Genomic DNA, 17729 nt, shown 5'->3' with positions numbered 1-17729 from the left:
GAACAGTACATTATTGAAATATAAAAAATGTATAATACGTAGTATAAGATAGATGAACATCAAATTATTATGCTAAGTGAGAGAAACCTGAAACCACAAAATAATACATATTTTATAATTCTGCTCATTTGAAATACCCAGAATAGGTTAATGCAAAAATTAAAAATGATTGTCTCAGGGGCTGAAGGAACAGGGAGTAACTGCTTATGAGAGTTTCTTTTAGGGGTGAGGGAAATACTTTGGAACTAGATACAAGTGACACTTGTACTATATTGTGGATGAACTAAATACCATTGACTCATACACTTCAAAACAGTTAATTCTCTGAAACATGAATTTTACCATAGTAAAAAAGAAGATAAGATGAAGGAGAAGAAGATGAGACGGAGGAGGAGTGAGGAGGAGGAAGGAGAAAAAGATGACTGTGACAGCAACAATGATGACAACAGCCAATAGGAACAATGTTTCTTTCACATGGTTAGAAATGAGCCCCTAGACTCCCAAACTGTCAGTGCCGGAAAGAATGCATGCAGCAAGCAAGAAGACTCGACAAAGCAGTTTAAAGTTTTTTGTTTTGTTTTGTTTTGGTACCAGGGATAGAACTCCGGACCTTGTGCTTGCGGGGCAGGCACCGGAACCACTGAGCTAAACCCTGGCAAAGCAGTTTAGAGTTTACTTCTGCAGTAGAGCACAAGTAGGCAGCAGGCAAGCTGAGTGGTGGGAAAGAGGGGATTTTAAGCCCTAGTGTGTGGGAAGCACCTGTCCTTTAAAGTCATTGGCTGAATTCAAAGGCTTACAATCTACCCCGTTTGGTTAGTTTAAGCAGTGCAAAGGGAGGATTCAAAGGGTTGCTGAGAAGATGGAAGAACTGGAGGGGAGAAGGTGTGGGGAACAGAAAGTCCTTGGCTAGTGATAATCAATCTTCGGTCTGCAGCTATGTTCCCAGGATTTTGTTGTTGTTGTTGTTGTTGTTCCCAGGATTTTAAATTGAGTAAGCATTTCCCATAATTTCAGTGTGTTTGGGAGGGGCAGCCTCAGGTGGACTAGTGTCTAAGATGGAGGCACTCCTATGTATATCCTTTGATAGAAAAGCCAGGGCTGCAGTTTCTCACAACTTTTACCAAATTTTATTTAGTTTTGGGAACACTAGGGATTGAACCCAGGACCTCATATATGTTAAGCATATGCTCTGTCACTGGGCTGTACCCCAGCCACTTCTCTAATTTTTAATTAACCCAAAAGTCAACCACTGTGGAAATCAGTATGGAGATACCTCAAAGAACTAGGTCTGGAAGTCCCATTTGAGCCAGCTATTCCCCTGCTGGGTATCTTCCCCAAAGAATTAAAAGAATCATATCACAGCAACATATGTGCACCTATGTTTATAGTGGCACAGTTTGTAATAGCTAAAGCTTGGAAACAGCCCAATTGCCCATCAACTGGAGACTGGATAAAGAAAATGTGGGGGTTTTAAAAAAATAAAATGGAGTACTACTCAGCCATAAAGAATGAAAAACTAGAAACATTTATAGCTAAATGGATGTACATTGAGGCCATACTCTTAAGTGAAATAAATAGGACACTTGTGTAAATACCGAATAGTTTCTCTGATATGAAAAACTAAAAGTGTAAATAAGGATCAAAATGTATAATTGATAATGCGAAATAGGAAGAAAAAGGGCAAAGGGGAAGGGGAAATAGGAGGGGTAGGGGAAAGGAAAGAAGGGAAAAGAAAAATATGAGAAAAGGAAAAAAATGGAAACAAAGTCTTTGTAAATAGGGAAGGGTGGAGGGGGGTGAAGGGAGGGCAGGGGAATGGGGAAAAAATAACCAAGATACATCATGTAAAGGTACAAGATCCCAATGATGAATGTAACTATTGTATGCCTAAAATGTACCAATAAACTTAATGGGAAAAAAATTAACCCAAAATTATTATGAGGGCTCTTATGGATATGATTTAGGTCTAAAACTCATCCCACCCAGTGTCATGTGTTCAAATATGGGGTTTTTGGAAAGCAATTGGATCATGAGGACTCCAACTTCACCTGTGGATTAATCCATTGATGAGACCATAATTTAATGGCATTATTGGAAGGTAATGTCTTAGTCATTCCCTCTTCACTGGGACAAAATACCCAATGTCAGGTAAAAGGGCTGAAAACCAAGATCAGACCAGGCCACAGCAAGTCTTTATTAGGGGACTAGATCTGCTGGGCTGTCTCTGAACAAAGGAGAGACAAAAGCAATATGGCCGGGGCAGGGAGAGTCTTTTATAGAGACTGGGGTGGGGTTTGTAGGGGCTGAGGTGGGGTTGAGTGAGGTAGTGACTAGGGAATGGAGGAGCCCGTGATGTCACTAGGTGGTAGGAGGTGAGCGAGTATTAGGTTACTCTCTAGGTGGGAACAGGGGCATTCTGGGAAGAAGGGTTTATTCTTTGGTGGGAGCAACCATTTTGGCATGTCCTCACACAGGGGAGGGGGCAAGGCACGATAGGAAGAGGGCAGCTACTATACATAATAGCTGCTGAGGTAGTGGGAGACCTATCACCCAACACCAACAATTAAAGGAGGAGAGGTTTATTTTGACTCACATTTCAGAAATTTCAGTCCACATTTGGCAGGCTCAGATATAGAAACCATGTGGTGGAGAGGGATGCTGGGGCAAAAACTACTGGAGACATGGCCCCCAGGAAGGAGACAGAGGGGAGGAGCCAAGGAAGGAAAAATACCCTAGAAGGTCATGTGCTCAGTGATGCCTTTTCCAACCAGGCCCCAGCTCCTAAACATCACATCTAGCTATAGCACCCTCCTAATTCAATCACCTTTCAAAAGGCCTTCCTGTGAGTGTATGAGACTCTGCATGGGACATCTAGATATAAATCGTAACATAATGGAAGCTTAGGAGGTGGGGCCTAGTTGAAGGGACTGGATCCTGGGGAATGCGACCTTGGGGGATATATCTAGTCTCCAAACCTTTCCTCTCTGGCTTTTTCTCTGCTCTTTGCTTCCTGACTGCCTCAAAGTGAGCAATTTTGTTCTACCACACCCTTCTGCCATGATATCCTGATTCACCTCAGGCAGCCAAGCATGAATCAAAATACAAGGTTCTTCCTCTAAATTGTTTTTCTCAGGTAATTGGTACAGCAATGAAAAGCCGACTAACACATCAAATTTAGGATAAAAGAAAAAAACCTGACAAACTAAAAACGTCAGTCTTACTAAATTAAGTAATGTATAAATAAACTTAATATACAGATGTTTCAACATTGCTGTATTCACATTAAAAGAAACATACAAACGTTCATATACAAAGACTGCAGAATAACAGCCTACAGATGATTCTAGTTTCAGGTTTCCATGTTTTTTGAGACAAGGTCTCACTCTGTAATTCAGGCTGGCCTGAACTCCCTATGTAGCTGAAGCTGGCCTTGAACTTGCAGTGACCCTCCTGCCTCAGCCTCCTGAGTAGTAGGATTACAGGTGTGAGCCACCATGCCTAGCTCTAATGGATTTTCCATTACAAGTGATTCTTTGCTTTTCTCTAACAGCTTTTAAGATTCTATTCTCCTCTTCTTCTTCTTCTTCTTCTTCTTCTTCTTCTTCTTCTTCTTCTTCTTCTTCTTCTTCTTCTTCTTCTTCTTCTTCTTTTGGTACTGGGGATTAAACTCGGATCCTTGCACTTGCGAGGCAGGTGGCAGAACCACTGAGCTAAATTCCTGGCTCCTTAAGATTCTATTCTTGTGTTGGACTTCTGGGACTTAGACTATGATGTATTATGGAGAGGTTCTTTTCCGATTGTGGCTTTTAGAAATTCTATATCCTTCTTCAAAAAGAAATTCTTATCTCTGGGGCCAGGGATTTAGCTTAGTGGTACTGCACCTGCCTCACAAGTGCAAGGTCCTGACTTTGATCCCCAATACCAAAAGAAAAAAACTCTTATCTTTGTGTTAAACTCTTTTCCCATGTTTGGAAAGTTTTCTGCTATTATTTCTCTAAACAAGTTTTTAAATGCCACTTGTGCTGTCTTCTGATTTTTCACTAATTCCAGTTAATCTTAGAATAGTCTACTTTGCATCATCTAGCAGCTGATGGATCCACTTTTCATGTTCTCTTGTTTTAAAGGTTCTTTCAATAACTGATCACTGACAACAACCTCATCTTCCAATTCTGACACTCTGGCTCTGCACAGCAAACTTGGACTGAGTAAATAGAAAAAAGAGGGAGAGGGCAAAGATAAAAGTACACACTGGTATGGGAAACACAGCATGGGTTATCAGGGAATGCTATGATGGTCTTTAGGGCATCAGTGTATCCTTTTATGCTGTCTAAATCTCCAGGAAACCTGCGAGAACGTCTACATATGGGTCCTGAGAGGCAGTGCTTGGATCTCCTTCTTCAGGCTGATGTCAAATCTAGGCCATCCTATTGAAAACCTCCTCGTGTTTGCATGAGAAGTCCACATGCAAGGCTTTGAGAACTGTTCTGCACATGTGTCTGGGATCTTGTAGTTAACAAGTAATACCTGCTTTCCAAGCCAGCTTTTGTCATACCCTAATCTCCTATCTCATGATCATTATCTGTTTAGTTATATCGTCTTTGAACTCCCCAAACACCTTATTAATCTTTTTTTTTATCCGCACTGTTATCCTTTCAAATCATTTGACCATGTGGCTTTTGATTTCCTCCCCATCTATGCCCCATGGATTGGTTTTAGGGGAGTTAGGAGTTTTTCCAGGCATTTTGTTGCCTGGTCGTCTCGTATTTCTATTTTTCATTTTGGTGTTGTTGTTTTCTGTGCTGAGGCTTGTGGGTTGATTATGGTGGAATACTGGGTCACTAGTATGGAGGTCTCTTTAGGTAGTGTGTGCTTTACAGTGATGCATTGTGAGACTGGCTAACTACAGGTCTTTGTCTCTGTCCCAGAATCATGCTACTTCTATTTATTTGGGAGGGAAGACTGCAGGGTATTTGTCTCCGTTTTCTGGGAATGGGCCACAGTATTGTGGCAAGGCAATCCAGATATTGGCATACCAAAGAAACCAACTGACAGTAACAACTGTATTGGCTATAGCAATAAAATTAACAACTGTACTAGCCCCAAAGACAAACTGGATATTGACATAGTGTAAGAACCACTGATACATCACCCTTAGTCATAAAAAGAGATCTATAATTATAGTATAAACACTAAGACAAATAAGTCTTGACCTATAGTAAATGTCTACTAAATGGAACAACTTTACCTCCACTAAAAATATAACATTATGCAACAGTAATAGCATAGAGTTAACTACCAAATGAATCATAAAGCTCATTAGTTATGCTATTCAAGATAGATGGGGTGGGGAAACAGAGAATGCTAAGAATAAAATTTGAAGGGCTGGGGATTTAGCTCAGTGGTTCTGGTGCCTGCCTCACAAGTGCAAGTTGCCAAGTTTGATCCCTGGTACCAAAAAAACCTTTTTTTGAAATATTAAGCAATGGAAGATGAGAAGGGGGAGAGATAAGTGATACAGGGGATCCCATTAATGGGTAAAAGAAAATTAATAATACTAGATATAGTAGCGGAAAAGAATGAGCAAGAAAAAGAAGAAAAAACAGGTCATTCAACCGCTCCCAGCCCAGAGGATGTGAGCCACGCTAGCACACCTCCCCCCCGTCTTGAAAGGAGAAGACACATAAACAAGTCTCAAAACCAAACTTCCAGATCACCTACAGCAACCTCAAAGGGAAATAAGATGGAACACTATGATCCTCAACCACCTGGACTCCATGAACTAGTAACAAAAGAGGATCTGGAAAAAATGGAATCAGAAATAATTTCTCAGATAACAGCAGAGATTGTGCTTGTAGTGCAAGACATGATTAAGAAATCTAGAGAAGAGCTGAGGAACACAATGGAATCCCAACATAGGAAACAAATGAAATCCATAAAACAGATGCAAACAGGTTGCCAGGAGATCAAAAATTCCATTGAAAGTCTACACAGCAGAATGAGCCAATGTGAGGACAGAATTTCAGATATAGAAGATAAGATTGCAATTAGTGACCAGGAAAAGAAAAGTTGCTGCAAAATTGTAAGGGATCATGAGAAATCAATCCAGCAGCTGCTAGACAATGCAAAGAAGAATAACATAAGACTGATTGGAGTCAATGAAGAAACAGGAGAGAGTACAGATGACATAAAAAAAACTCTTCACAGAAGTAATGGCAGAAAACTTCCCAAGGAGGGGAAAAGAACTTGACATACAGATAAGTGAGGCACATAGGACTCCAGGTAGCCTTAATCAAAACAAAATCTACACACAGGCATATAAATGTTAAGATTCCAGAAACCCAAAAGAAGAATAAAGTTCTACAAGCAGTGAGAGAAAAGAAACAAATCACATACAAAGGAAAGCCCATCAGAATCACAGCAGACTTCTCAATGCAAACCCTCAAGGCAAGAAGAGCTTGAGTGAAGTATTGCAAGCCCTAAAGGAAAACAGCCTCCAACCCAGACTGATGTACCCTGCAAAACTATCTTTCAAAATTGATGGAGAAATAAGATACTTTCATGACAAAGAGCACCTTAGGAAATTCATGAATACCAAACCAGTACTTCAAAAAAGTTTAGACAAAATCCTAGGAAAATACAATGAGGATCACAACCCTAGGAAGCCCAACAGAATGAATCCACCAAGCATGACAAGAAATTAAAAGCAAGGGGGAGAATCCAACAAAAAGAAAAAGTCATGACAATGATAAGTCAATACGTTTCAGTTATAACCATCAACGTTAATGGTCTCAACTCAGCAATCAAAAGAAATAGACTGGCAGAATGGGTCAAGAAGCAAGATCCAACAATATGCTGCATACAAGAAACACACTTAATTCAAAATGAAACTCATAGACTGAAAGTTAAAGGGTGGAAAACAATACTCCATGTGACAGGAACCTCAAAAAAAGCAGGAGTAGCTATCCTCCTTGCAGATCAAGTGGATTTCAAACCAACACTGATTAAGAGAGACAAAGAAGGACGCTACATCCTTGTAAAGGGAACAATCCAACAAGAAGACATGACAATCATAAATATCTATGCACCAAACACTAGTGTGCCCAACCATATAAAACAAATACTGACGGACATGAAAAATCATATAAGCACTAATACATAATAGTGGGGAATCTCAACACCCCACTGTCACAAATAGATAGATCAAGTAGACAAAAAACAAGCAACAAAATACTAGAACTCAAACTCTTGAACAAATGAACTTAACAGATGTTTACAGAGTGTTCCACCCCACAAAATCAGAATACACATTCTTTTCAGCTGCACATGGGTCATTCTCCAAAATGGACCACATATTTGCTCATAGAACATGTTTAAGTAAGTGCAAAGGAATTGAAGTTATCCCCTGTATATTATCAGACCATAGTGTGATGAAATTGGAGATCCATAGCAAAAGAAAGTGCAAAAATTTCATAAACATGTGGAAATTGAACAACACCCTTCTGAATAACCAGTGGGTCACAGAGGAAATTAAAGAAGAAATCAGACAGTTCCTCCAATTAAATGACAATGACAATACCACATATCAGAATCTATGCGACACAATGAAAGCAGTCTTATGAGGGAAATTCATAGCAGTGAATACACATATTAGGAAAACAGAGTGAGCCCAATTAAAGAACCTGATGCTGAACCTCAAGCTTCTGGAAAAAAAAGAGCAGGACAAACCCAAAGCTCATAAAAGGGAGGAAATTATAAAGATCAGAGGAGAAATCAATGCAATGGAGACTAAAAGAATGATACAAAAAAATTAATGAAGCCAAGAGTTGGTTCTTCAAAAGAATAAACAAAATTGACAAACTCTTAGCCAACCTTATCAGAAAAAGGAAAGAAAAGGCCCAAATCCATGCAATTAGGAAAGAAAAGGGTGAAATTACAACAGACATAGCAGAAATACAGAAGATCATCAATACCTACTTCCAGAACCTATACGCCAATAAGATGGAAAACACAGAAGAAATGGGCAGATTTCTAGATACATATGAATTACCAAAGTTGAACAAAGAAGACTTAAAAATTCTAAACAACCTAATATCAACTGATGAAATTGAAAACCTAATTAAAAACTTACCAACTAAGAACTAACTTCACTGCTGAATTCTACAAGACATTTAGAGAGGAACTGCTGTCACTACTGTTTAAACTCTTCATTGAAATTGAAAGGGAAGCAATACTCCCAAATTCATTCCTGGAAGCAAGCATCACCTTGATCCCCAAAGCAGAGAAAAACCCAACCGAAAAAGAGAACTACAGGCCAATCTCACTAATGAACATAGATGCAAAAATCCTTAATAAGATACTGGCAAATAGAATGCAGAAGATCATCAAGAAGATCATACACCCTGACCAAGTGGGATTCATCCCAGGCATGCAGGGATGGTTCAACATATGCAAATCAATCAATGTAATACACTATATCAATAGAGCCAAGAACAAAAACCATATGATTATCTCCATAGACGCAGAAAAAGCATTTGACAAAATCCAACATGCATTTATGATAAAAACCCTACAAAAAATTGGAATAGATGGTCTCTACCTCAAACTGATAGAAGCCATCTATGAAAAACCAACAGCCAATATCATACTAAATGGTCACAAACTGAAATCCTTCACACTCAAATCAGGAACAAGACAAGGATGTCCACTATCACCACTCTTGTTCAATATAGTTCTGGAAACATTATCCATGGCAATTAGACAAGAGAAAGAAAGAAAAGGAATAAAGATAGGTAATGAAGAAGTCAAATTGTCATTATTTGCAGATGACATGATACTCTATATAGAAGACCCCAAGAACTCCACCAAAAGTCTTCTAGACTTAATAACCAAATTTAGTAAAGTAGCTGGGTACAAGGTCAACACACAAAAATCAATAGCTTTTTTCTACACAAACAACAGACTCACTGAGAGAGAAATAGGGCAAACAATTCCGTTCACAATAGCATCCAAAAAACTGAAATACCTAGGAATCAACCTAACAAAAGAAATCAAAGACCTCTTCTCTGAAAACTACAGTACTCTGAAAAGGGAGATTGAAGATGATATCAGAACATTGAAAGACATCCCTTGCTCCTGGGTAAGAAGGATCAATATAGTGAAAATGGCCATACTTCCAAAACTGCTATATAGATTCAATGCAATCCCAATTGGAATCCCAGCAGCATACTTCATGGACCTTGAGAAAACAATCCAAAAATTCATTTGGAACAAGAATAGACCCAGAATAGCAAAAGCAATTCTAAGTAACAGAGACATGGCAGGGGGTATCACAATCCCCAACTTGAAACTATACTACAAAGCTACTGTGATAAAAACAGCATGGTACTGGCAAAGAAACAGACCTGAGGACCAGTGGAACAGATTAGAAGATGCAGAAACAACTCCAGACATACTCAGCCACCTCATCTTCGACAAAAGAGCCAAACATCCTCACTGGAGGAAAGATAGCCTCTTTAGTAAATGGTGCTGGAAAAATTGGGCTTCAACTTGCCAAAGATTAAAACTAGACCTGTATCTCTCACCATTCACTAAACTAAAATCAAAATGGATTAAAGATCTAAATATTAAAATAGAAACTCTGAACCAGTTGGAACAGAGGTTAGGTAGAACCCTTGAAGACATCAGTGTAGGAAAAGATTTTATGAACAAAACCTCAGTTGCCCGTGAACTAGCACAAACAATCAACAAGTGGGATCTCTTCTTATTAAAAGACTTCTGCACAGCAAGAGAAACCACCAGCAGTGTGAAGAGACAACCCACAATGTGGGAAAAAATCTTCACCTGCTCTTCCTCAGACAAAGGTCTACTATCTCAAATCTATAAAGAACTTAAAAAGATCAGACCTCCCAAATTTAAAGACCCAATCCAAAAATGGGCATCTGAAATGAACAGACATTTCTCAGACAAAGAAGTAGAAATAGCAAATAAATATATGAAAAAATGTTCAACATCACTGGTCATTCGAGAGATGCAAATGAAAGCAACACTGAGATTCCACCTCACTTTGGAAAGAATGGCTGCTATCATGCTTTCTGGGATGCCTTCATTGGAGAGCTCCGAGCTTCATTTCGTGCCGATGATCACCTGGACGAGCTGCTGGCAGCCCATTCACTTTGCTTCTCCCCAGATGGTTCCTGTCAGGTAAAAGAGCCAAAGACCAAGACCAGACCAGGCCACGACAAGCCTTTATTAGGGGACTAGATCTGCTGGGCTGTCTCTGAACAAAGGAGAGACAAAAGCAATATGGCCGGGGCAGGGAGAGTCTTTTATAGAGACTGGGGTGGGGTTTGTAGGGGCTGAGGTGGGGTTGAGTGAGGTAGTGACTAGGGAATGGAAGAGCCCGTGATGTCACTAGATGGTAGGAGGTGAGCGAGTATTAGGTTACTTTCTAGGCGGGAACAGGGGCATTCTGGGAAGAAGGGTTTATTCTTTGGTGGGAACAACCATCTTGGCATGATGTCACACAGGGGAGGGGTTAAGGCACAATAGGAAGAGGGCAGCTACTATACATAATAGCTGCTGAGGTGGTGCGAGACCTATCAGCTCCCAGCTCTTCTGTGGCTTCAACTGGACTGTGGATGTCTTCTCCACATCCTGGCCTGGCCAAGACTGAGAGATGCAAGCCACCTTTGCAAAAAACCAGGGCCAGAGTGTCATCATCTCCTGCATAGCCTTCAGTCCCACCCAGCCCCTCTATGCCTGTGACTCCTACGGCCATTCCCTGGGCCTGTATGCTTGGGATGATGGCTCCCCTCTCACCTTGCTGAGTGGGCACCGAGGGGGCATCACCCATGTGTGCTTTCATCCCGATGGCAACCACTTCTTCTCAGGAGCCCAAAAGGATGCTGAACTTCTGTCCTGGGATGTCCAGCAGCCCAGTCACCTGCTGTGGTCCCTGAGTTGTGAGGTGACACTAATCAATGCATCCACTTCCATTTGGACCTGAGCGGGCAATTCCTAGTGAGTGTAGCACCAGCAGGGCTGTCTCTGTGTGGGACATCAGTGGGGCTGACAACGATGGAAAGCCAGAGCTGATCCTGAGTTTTCTGCCCTAGAAGGATTGCACCAATGGAGTGAGCCTTCATACTAGTCTGCCTCTGCTAGCCACTGCCTCTGGTCAGTGTGTGTTTTCAGAGCCCACCGAAAGTGGGGATGAAGAGGAGCAGGTGTCAGACCTTCCCCTGCTTTCCCTGTGCCACGTCCATCCCAAGTATTGACTTCAGCTCTGGTTGTGTTGGGAGGTCCAGACCCCAGTGACCCTGATGACCACCAGGGTGAGACCAGACAAGGAGGGACAGAGGGAGGTGGGGGTGAGCTTATATAAAAAGGTTTCATATTAAAAAAAGGCTTTATATGAAAAAATATCCTGCTCTTCTTTTTCCAGAAGCTTGAGGTTCAGCATCAGGTTCTTTAATTGGGCTCACTCTGTTTTCCTAATATGTGTATTCACTGCTATGAATTTCCCTCATAAGACTGCTTTCATTGTGTCGCATAGATTCTGATATGTGGTATTGTCATTGTCATTTAATTGGAGGAACTGTCTGATTTCTTCTTTAATTTCCTCTGTGACCCACTGGTTATTCAGAAGGGTGTTGTTCAATTTCCACATGTTTATGAAATTTTTGCACTTTCTTTTGCTATGGATCTCCAATTTCATCACACTATGGTCTGATAATATACAGGGGATAACTTCAATTCCTTTGCACTTACTTAAACATGTTCTATGAGCAAATATGTGGTCCATTTTGGAGAATGACCCATGTGCAGCTGAAAAGAATGTGTATTCTGATTTTGTGGGGTGGAACACTCTGTAAACATCTGTTAAGTTCATTTGTTCAAGAGTTTGAGTTCTAGTATTTTGTTGCTTGTTTTTTGTCTACTTGATCTATCTATTTGTGACAGTGGGGTGTTGAGATTCCCCACTATTATGTATTAGTGCTTATATGATTTTTCATGTCCGTCAGTATTTGTTTTATATGGTTGGGCACACTAGTGTTTGGTGCATAGATATTTATGATTGTCATGTCTTCTTGTTGGATTGTTCCCTTTACAAGGATGTAGCGTCCTTCTTTGTCTCTCTTAATCAGTGTTGGTTTGAAATCCACTTGATCTGCAAGGAGGATAGCTACTCCTGCTTTTTTTGAGGTTCCTGTCACATGGAGTATTGTTTTCCACCCTTTAACTTTCAGTCTATGAGTTTCATTTTGAATTAAGTGTGTTTCTTGTATGCAGCATATTGTTGGATCTTGCTTCTTGACCCATTCTGCCAGTCTATTTCTTTTGATTGCTGAGTTGAGACCATTAACGTTGATGGTTATAACTGAAACGTATTGACTTATCATTGTCATGACTTTTTCTTTTTGTTGGATTCTCCCCCTTGCTTTTAATTTCTTGTCATGCTTGGTGGATTCATTCTGTTGGGCTTCCTGGGGTTGTGATCCTCATTGTATTTTCCTAGGATTTTGTCTAAACTTTTTTGAAGTACTGGTTTGGTATTCATGAATTTCCTAAGGTGCTCTTTGTCATGAAAGTATCTTATTTCTCCATCAATTTTGAAAGATAGTTTTGCAGGGTACATCAATCTGGGTTGGAGGCTGTTTTCCTTTAGGGCTTGCAATACTTCACTCAAGCTCTTCTTGCCTTGAGGGTTTGCGTTGAGAAGTCTGCTGTGATTCTGATGGGCTTTCCTTTGTATGTGATTTGTTTCTTTTCTCTCACTGCTTGTAGAACTTTATTCTTCTGTTGGGCTTCTGGAATCCTAACTATTATATGCCTGTGTGTAGATTTTTTGATTAAGGCTACCTGGAGTCCTATATGCCTCACTTATCTGTATGTCAAGTTCTTTTCCCCTCCTTGGGAAGTTTTCTGCCATCACTTCTGTGAAGAGTTTTTTTATGTCATCTGTACCCTCTCCTGTTTCTTCATTGACTCCAATCAGTCTTATGTTACTCTTCTTTGCATCATCTAGCAGCTGCTGGATTGATTTCTCATGTTCCCTTACAATTTTAAAGCAACTTTTCTTTTCCTGGTCACTAATTGCAATCTTATCTTCTATATCTGAAATTTTATCCTCACATTGGTTCATTCTGCTGTGCAGACTTTCGATGGAGTTTTTAATCTCTTGGAAATCTGTTTGCATCTGTTTTATGGATTCTATTTATTTCCTATGTTGGGATTCCATCATATTCCTCAGATCCTCTATTTTTTATGTGTGTCCTCTCTAGACTTATTAATCATGTCTTGCACCATGAGCAAAATCTTTGCTGTTATCTGAGTAACTATTTCTGATTTCATTTTTCCGAGATCCTCTTTTGTTGCCAGTTCAGAGAGTCCAGGTGGTTGAGTATCAGAGTTTTCCATCTCATTTCCCTTTGGGATTGCTGTAGGTGATCCAGAAGTCTGCTTTTGAGGCTTGTTTATGTGTCTTCTCATTTCCCAGGCGGGGGCAGTGCTTCTGGCACCCACGCATCTCACCTTCTCTGCCCTAGGAGCTTGGGATGGCAGCGGGGGAGCTTCCTTCTGGGTGCTGGGACTGGCTCACCTTCTCTGCCCGAACTGAAGCCGAATTTCTTCTGCCCAAGCCGCTGCTTGACCCGGCAGTGTTCTAGTCTTATGTTATTCTTCTTTGCATCATCTAGCAGGTGCTGGATTGATTTCTCGTGGTCCCTTACAATTTTGAAGCAATTTTTCTTTTCCTGATCACTAATTGCAATCTTATCTTCTATATCTGAAATTCTGTCCTCACATTGGCTCATTCAACTTTCAATGGAGTTTTTAATCTCCTGGCAATCTGTTTGCATCTGTTTTATGGATTCCATTTGTTTCCTATGTTGGGATTCCATCATGTTCCTCAGCTCTCTATTTTTTTTATCTGTGTCTTCTCTAGATTTATTAATCATGTCTTGCACTATGGGCACAATGTCTGCTGCTATGTGAGAAATTATATCTGATTTCCTTTTTTTAAAGATCCTCTTTTGTTGCTAGTTCAGGGAGTCCAGGTGGTTGAGTGTCAGAGTTTTCCATCTTGTTTCCCTTTGGGGTTGTTGTAGGTGATCTGGAAGCTGATTCTGAGGCTTGTTTATGTGTCTTCTCATTTCAACAGGGGCAGGCAGGCGGGGCATAGTGCTGCTTTAGCCCAAGCGCCTCACCTCCTCTGTGCTGGGAGCGGTGGTAGGTTGGCCCAGAAGCCTCCTGCTCTGCACTGGGAGCTGTGGCATGGTGACCCAGAAGTCTCCTCTGTGCTGGGAGCTGTACTAAAGTCAGAATTTCTTTACCAAGCAATTTGGTATTGTATTTCTCCTTTATAACCCAGCTCAGATACCAACTTCTCTGTAAAATCTTTCTCCACCTTCCCTAGAGTCAGCATGACCCATTCCTTCCTATATATATCCATGACCCTGCCCCTCCTGACGCAGTGTTATTCAAAAAATTGTTTTTGGTACCGGGAATCGAACTTGGGTCCTTGTGCTTGTGCAGCAGGCAGCGAAACCACTGAGCTAAATCCCTGGCCCATGTTATTCAAATATTGGCATCAGCTGGTCATGGTAGTACACACCTGTAATCCCAGTTACTTCGGAAGCTGAGGCAAGAGGATCCCAAGTTCAAGGCCAGCCTTGGGAACTTATAAAATGAGCCTACCTTTACTTTCTTATGTTAGCCTTATAATAACAGGTAAAAGAAGGCCACTGTGTGAATCACAAAAATACCAAACATGTCTCTCTGCTAATATATACATGTTGAGTGGAATAATCAGAAAGGAGAGTAACAGGGAACAGACAGTGAGATGTGGTGTAGAGAGAAGAAGGATCATACAGGATTTTGTAAATTGCTACAATGAATTTAGATTTTATGCTGAATGAGATGGGATGTTGTTGGAAAGCACTGAACAGAAAAATAGGATGGTCTGATTTATGTTTGTGCTAAAAAGAGACTAGGGGAACATGGAAGGCTGAGGCAGGATGATCACAAGTTCAAGTCCTGTTAGACTGAGAGTGTAGAACAAAGGTTGAAGCAGGGAGCCTAATTATTGGTAACACAGCAAGGGGGCGTCAGGAAGATTCTGGATATATTCTGAAGGCAGAATTGGGTGTATGGGCAGGGGAGAGAGGAAAAAGTCAGAGAAAATGCCAAGATTTTCAGCCTGAGCTGAAAATGGAAGGCCAAGGTTACCAGGAACTGAGACAGAGAAGACAGAGGGAGATCAGAGATTTAGAGGGGAAAGGAGAGGAATTCATATTAAATCAACGGTAACAAACAGAAATGTAGGTAGGAAAATTAAGAGGGGCCTGGGATGGAGTTATAACTTAGGGAGTTTGGCTCCAGACAGTAGTGTTTAAGGTTATAAGACTGGATGAGATCATCAAGCAGAGGTGTGCAGACTGATGGAGAGGGTCAGGGACTGAGCTCGAGGTACTTCAAATGTTCAGAGGCAGGGCAAATGGAAAGAAATGAGCTAACACATGCCCAAGGGAATAGCTATTGCAGTGGCAGGAAAACAGTAGTGTGGAATCATTTAACACAGAATGCATTTGAAGAAAGATATCATGAAGAATTAAATTGTGCCAACAGATCAAACAAGATGAGGCTTGAGAACTATCAGACTTGTTAGTAGCTTCCTTGGCTCTTTTCAGGAGAAACAGCTGATTCCTTAATAATTTTTAAAAAGTAAAGTATCATTTTCTAATACAATACACAATTTACCAATTTCTCTTATTTCTTGTCTGCATATTCTTAATAGAATGAAAGCTTCATGAAGGCAGGGATTTTGGTCTATTTTACTAATAAAACACTGCACAGAACAGTGTCAGGTCACTGCAGGAGCTTGGTAAGGGTTAGTTGAATGAGTGTTGTCAGCAAATATTTTCAGGTCCATCCCAATGTTGGTTTCACATCTAGGGACATAGTCATTTGGCAGATTTTCTCAAAAAAGTTTAGAGTATGTTCCAGCCCAAGTCCTGGATACTACAGTGGTCCTCCTTTGCTCAAAGCCTGACATTTTATGGCACAGCTCAGCAAGGTCAGCCTGTTTGGCAGGCATACCAGGCAGCTACTTCATGCCTCCCTGTCCAGAATCATGCACTTTTCCTGTGAACTGCAGAGAAACACACACACACACACACACACACACACACACACACACACACACCCAGCCCAATCTTCATAGCTCAGAATGTGCTATTTCTCCCATGGGAAATCCCACCTAACCTGAATTTCCAAATGTTTCAGCTTTCAAGAGTGCTACAGGCAGGGGTTTCAGCTTTGTCTCTGACATCCATTAGTGCTGGGATTTTCACCAAATTCATTTAACTTTACTAAACTTCATTTTTCTCCCTCTGCAATATAAAATTGAGGTCTAAATTGTGAAGCTGTGATGAGAACTAGAGAGAAATATATAGAGAACTACAGAAGACCCAAAAAAGTGTTCTTCTATTTGGATAGGATAAAGTAAGAGTAAAGAAGAGTAAAGAACTTTTTATTTTTTCACCTAGTACTGTGGATTGAATCCAGGGTCTTTGCAATGAGCTATGTCTAGGTTTAAAAAAAAATATTATTTTTTTAAAATAGGGTCTTGCTAAGTTTCTAAGGCTAAGCATAAACTGTCTATCCTCCTGCCTCAGCCTCCCACAGTGTTGGGATTACAGGTGCTACCATGCCCGGCAGTATTTTTAAAGGAAAATGCCACACAATAGAAAAGGACAACTATGGAAGCCTTGGCACCTGGATCCTCTATGCCAGTGATGGCAAACCTTTTAAAAAAACCCAGTCTCCAAACTGCAACCCAAAACCCACATTTATTTGTTGCAAAGGGGCAACACTGCAACTAAACCTGAATACTGAGGTTTTAATAATAAAAAAAAACTATCCAATGTTTCTGGGGTGAATTGGCTTGCATGCCGACAGAGAGGGCTCTGCATGCCATGGTGGCACACGTGCCATAGGTTTGCCACCACTGCTCTGTGGCACACAAGAAAGATGGAGACATTCACTCAGCTGGGAGAGTGGTAACAAGAGCTTCAGAAGTATACAGATATGGCAGGAGTTCTGTGCTCTGATTGGCTAAAGGCTGACCATAGGAATAAAATTAAGTGGAGAAAACCCTGTGACTAACTTACTGTATATTCTCTGCTGTGTCTATCATAATTTCTAGTTCTTAATACTCAATAAAGGTTTTGTTGAATAAAAAGAACAACTATAATCTTTGTTTTTTTGTGTCTGGTTTATTTCACTCAGCATGTTTTCAAGGTTCATCCATGTTGTACACAATTATAATTTGCTTTTTTCTTATATTAAAAACCTGCAATATGTAACAGTTGATATAATGAAAATTCATCTGCATCTTTTCCCATGACCAGTCAATTCATGTCTGTAAGCTGAAGGTGGTGGCACATGCCTGTAGTCCCAGCACTCTTTGAAGCTGAGCCAGGAGGGTCCTGAGTTCAGGCGCAGCCTGGGCAATTTAGCAACTTAGTGATACTCTGTCTCAAAGTAAAAAAATACAAAATGGCTGGGGATGTAGTTCACTGTGAAGGCCCTGGGTTTAATCCTCAGTTTTTTTGGGAAAAATATTATGTCTGCAATCCATTCCTTGTATTCGGGAATAGGAAATATGCCTACAATTTCTAAAATCTTTGGGTCCAGGGCAACATTTGAAGTTATCTTCATATCAATCT

The 17729-nt window shown here is 40.6% G+C and overlaps 1 pseudogene; it reads left to right on the top strand.

The window, feature by feature from the left end:
- The first annotated feature begins 363 nt into the window (after nt 1–363).
- On the top strand, nt 364–11383 carry LOC147830116 (telomerase Cajal body protein 1-like; annotated as a pseudogene).
- Nucleotides 11384–17729: the final 6346 nt, after the last annotated feature.

The sequence above is a fragment of the Heterocephalus glaber genome, unplaced genomic scaffold (assembly GCF_053883595.1).
Source record: "Heterocephalus glaber isolate CG9 unplaced genomic scaffold, H.glaber_assembly_v1.0 deba00000331, whole genome shotgun sequence".
Taxonomy (NCBI): Eukaryota; Metazoa; Chordata; class Mammalia; order Rodentia; family Bathyergidae; genus Heterocephalus; species Heterocephalus glaber.
The sequence above is the reverse complement of the archived record's forward strand: the minus strand, read 5'-3'. Positions and strand labels throughout refer to the sequence as shown.